The sequence below is a fragment of the Neoarius graeffei genome, chromosome 7 (assembly GCF_027579695.1).
Source record: "Neoarius graeffei isolate fNeoGra1 chromosome 7, fNeoGra1.pri, whole genome shotgun sequence".
NCBI classification, from domain to species: Eukaryota; Metazoa; Chordata; class Actinopteri; order Siluriformes; family Ariidae; genus Neoarius; species Neoarius graeffei.
This window is the reverse complement of record NC_083575.1, coordinates 32,055,382-32,059,882: the sequence shown is the minus strand read 5'-3', so window position 1 is coordinate 32,059,882 and position 4,501 is coordinate 32,055,382. Positions and strand designations below refer to the sequence as shown.

General features: G+C 39.8%; 1 protein-coding gene across 1 annotated transcript in view; it reads right to left on the bottom strand.

The window, feature by feature from the left end:
- Positions 1-4,075: 4,075 nt before the first annotated feature.
- Positions 4,076-4,501, bottom strand: part of cfl1l (cofilin 1 (non-muscle), like) — a 3,839-nt gene continuing 3,413 nt past the window's right edge. The window contains exon 4 of the mRNA XM_060925527.1: positions 4,076-4,501. This exon is cut by the window's right edge and continues 1,071 nt beyond it. The gene's annotated coding sequence lies outside the window, so the exon portion shown is untranslated.

The window sequence follows — 4,501 nt, the reverse complement described above, 5'->3', positions numbered from 1 at the left end:
ATACTGAAAGGAGGAGAGAGTGGTTGCTTAGACAGTTTTTGTTTACAGGCAGTATTTGACATAAGATGGCTATGATGTGTTACCAGTACCTGAAGATACAGTATTAATTGAACAGCATACATTTTGCTCATGTTGTGAGATAATCTATTTCAGAGCCTATAAATACAGAAAAAAAACCCCGATGAGTTAGTTGAGAGAGATAACAGGATGGCATATCCATTCACTTGATATTGAAATCATGTTTTTAGATGCAGTATAATGTCGCACATGTTTCAGTGGACAAAAAAGGCAATGACAAGATTCAGAAATATACAGGAAAGTTAATCACAGAATGATTATAAATGGTGGCACGGTGGTGTAGTGGTTAGCGCTGTCGCCTCACAGCAAGAAGGTCCTGGGTTCGAGCCCCGGGGCCGGCGAGGGCCTTTCTGTGTGGAGTTTGCATGTTCTCCCCGTGTCCGCGTGGGTTTCCTCCGGGTGCTCCGGTTTCCCCCACAGTCCAAAGACATGCAGGTTAGGTTAACTGGTGACTCTAAATTGACCGTAGGTGTGAATGTGAGTGTGAATGGTTGTCTGTGTCTATGTGTCAGCCCTGTGATGACCTGGCGACTTGTCCAGGGTGTACCCCGCCTTTCGCCCGTAGTCAGCTGGGATAGGCTCCAGCTTGCCTGCGACCCTGTAGAAGGATAAAGCGGCTAGAGATAATGAGATGAGATGAGATGATTATAAATTAATCTTGCAATGGCCTTTTCCTTCATGCCAATTCCGTGATTATAGTAGGTACTTTACCTTAAAATTTCAAACAGGTTCAATTCATCTTAAAATCAGCTCTCTGTAAAGGGACATTGCAAGATCATCATAGGTTTTGGAATTTTGAAAAAAATCTTTTATGGTTGCAGAGATATGGTGATTTTAGTAAAAAAAATAAATAACAGTAATTGTGCGCTGAAAGACCCCTCCCCCCAACACACACACACACACACACCTCTACTTAAAATTGTAGCCCAAAATAGAAAGGGTGTATATGGTCCTAAATGGTACTGTTAGAACCAGAAAAGGTTGTAGTTTTGCAAGCAACTTAGTTTTGGAGGTGAATCCTAACAAATTCCTGGTTGTTGCGCGCTCACTGTGCACAATGCATATGGCACAACGCGCCACCCGCTCCTGCCAGCTCCAATACTGAAAGTAAGTGCCTAATTACTGCCATTATTTAGCCTTGTGCCTACCAAATGAGGTTACAGAGATGACAATCATAACTGTGAAAGTTGAACACCAAAGCGGTTTTAAAAAAATGAATAAGCAAACTATGATTTGTACAATATATTAATATCCTGGGTTCCAGAAAACCACTCGAGCAGTTGTTGCTCTTGTTCTTCATGAGGGACTTGACTTGCATATTCGTCCGCCTCTTTCTCCGTGGCTATAGGTTCTAAATCGTCTTCAAACAACCAAAGGTTGAGGACGAATTTGAAGAGCTTTCATGGTTTTTTCAAAAGAATCAGTGTCAAGAACACACACCACTGCAGAGAATAGTACAGAGTTCGTGTGGACATAAAAGAAGGCAATGGCGCATATGATGTCACACACGCAGCACTGCTGACCTGTGAATTACTGCGATCTAATAATAGCGGACAAGCTTTTAGTGATTTTTGGAACAAAATTCAGATGCAAAAAAATTTATTTTTTTTGAACCAATTTTTTATTTATCTGTGAATTTTACAACCTATTTGAGCATATCACACACAGAAAACCTGGGATTTTATGATGTAATTTTTGTTAGACTAGCACTTTAAAAGAGTTTGTTTTTAATTTGCCATTGAATAAGACTGGTGAATTATCAACACTGTTGTTAACATGCTACAAACACTCATCACAGAGAGTGTCAGAATACAGGCACTTACGGATGTACAGTATGTGCAGAAGAAGACATGAAGCAAACCGTAAACAAAGCCAAATCGAGAGACAGGAATCGTGGTTGGTAACAAGCAAGGGTCGGGCAATTGGCAAACAATGTGGTAGAGAGAAGACAAAGGGCAAAAACGTGAAAGAGTAAGCAAAGAGCCAGAAATCGAGAAGCAGTCAGAATAAACAAGGCTTTGTATGAACTGAATAAAGCAGAACAATACTTCACACTGAAGTGGCATGTGAGAGAGGCTTAAATGGGGAGAGCAGTGATTAGGGAAATGAGTGTCAGCTGAATTCAGTAATCGGGAAACAGAGGGCACTGTGAAACTTGGGGATTGTAGTTCAAGGTGTCCGTGTTTGTAGTCAAAGTGTTCTCAGCCGATTTACTTACAGAGTGACATCATGACCTAAGCATGTCTAGACCAGTCCCCGTGTTGCTCATTCATTAATGGCTGAAATCCTGTCAGTCATCAAACTAATGAAATGACCTGAAAAAACTACTGAAAGATACCCAAATTCATCCTGTCCCCATGGCTACACTGTTCAACATATCAAAAATCCCTTCATGATATAAAATCAGGAGACCAGTGTACACCAAGTCTGACACCAAGTCATGTACACCAAGTCTGACATGAATCCACTGAAATGTCTAGAAGGAGTATAGGTGAGATGGATGAAAAAGTCACTCTTTCTGTTGCCAAATGGTGGCACTACACCAGGGTGTCACTCTGGCCATGTGGATATCATCAAAATCAATAACCTGTTTGAGCAATATCAAGAAATGTTTAGAGAATTTATGAGGCATTTCCTGTTTGCCTGGCGAGACACAAACTTATTGTGTTGCCAGTTCAATGCTTTGCAAGAGATCAATAATCCCTTTGCAATTTGACATCAGCAACATTTTGACATCATGTATACCAAATCTGATGAACTGCAGAGAAGGAATATTTCAAAATGTAACACATCAAAATATATAAAATCTAAAATAACTCACTTTCTATTAGGTGTGGCTAAAACAATGTACATTACAAATGTGTTCATCTTAGGAAGGCCCACACACGTTCTAAATTTGGTGTGTGTACATCAAACTACACTATATTGCCAAAAGTATTTGCTCACCTGCCTTGACTCACATATGAGCTTAAGTGACATCCCATTCCTAATCCATAGGGTTCAATATGATGTAGGTCCACCCTTTGCAGCTAGAACAGCTTCAACTCTTCTGGGAAGGCTGTCCACAAAGTTTAGGAGTGTGTTTATGGGAATTTTTGACCATTCTTCCAGAAGAGCATTTGTGAGGTCACACACTGATGTTGGACAAGAAGGCCTGGCTCTCAGTCTCCGCTCTAATTCATCCCAAAGGTGTTCTATCGGGTTGAGGTCAGGTCTCTGTGCAGGCTAGTCAAGTTCATCCACACCAGACTCTGTCATCCATGTCTTTATGGACCTTGCTTTGTGCACTGGTGCACAGTCATGTTGGAAGAGGAAGGGGCCAGCTCCAAACTGTAAAAACAGTCTGCATGCCGAGGTGCTTGATTTTATACACCTGTGGCCATGGAAGTGATTGGAACACCTGATTCCGATAATTTGGATGGGTGAGCAAATACTTTTGGCAATATAGTGTATATGCTGGGCACAAGGCTCATTAACAAATGGTGGCACTATAGTGTCTCTGGGCCACACCCAGGTCCAAAGCTCTGTCCCTGAGTAACTGTTAAAAGTACTGATGTGTGTTACAATTTTCATGAGTTTTTTCCCATGAGAACCACCTCAAAATGGTCAAGTATTGAAGAAAAAAAATCCAATAGGATCCAATAGGGTCCTTGCACCTATGGTACTTGGGCCGTAGTTACAATTTGATCCCGCTTATGGTTCCTGAGAAACAGTTATCTGAACCAAACTCCACCCCCTATCAAATCAACACACCTCAAACTTTCCAGTCATCCTTTGCAAAATCTTATCCTGATTATGTATTTAATGTGAATACATGCATTCATTCATAAGTTGAATCAGAAAAATAAGAAGAAATCCTAACAATTCCAATAAGTTTACAACCACTGTGCGCTTGGACCCTAAATAATATTATTCAACTAATTTAGTTGAATGTAATAATTAACATTCAACCATTACATTTAGGAATGGGGGGGAAATAATGGAATTCCAAAAACTGTTTATTTTAAAATCTTTAATTGTTTGCTGTACAGTGTTCAAAAGCAAAACTGTAAGATTTCAATTTATAGTTTAAAAGGATAAACTCAGTTATTTTTGAAGGGTTTTTTCCTCTCTATACAAAGAAGCAGGAAGGTATTCTGACTTATGTCCACTTATCAAAAATGAAATAATCTTTATAAAAACATAACACTTTTTACACTGCCCAGCCAAAAAAAAAAAGTTGCATTTACCATGGCATTGTTTCAATAACCTGATGTAACATTTATTTCCATGCAGAGTTGAATTAATTTTTCACCAAGATCTTTTCTTCATGATGGGTGGGTTGACCCACTCTGTAAAGTCTTCTCCAACACATCCCAAAGACTTTCAAATTTTGAGCCCTAATTTTATGCTCATACCATCGGGGGGTCCATTAATGGGATAA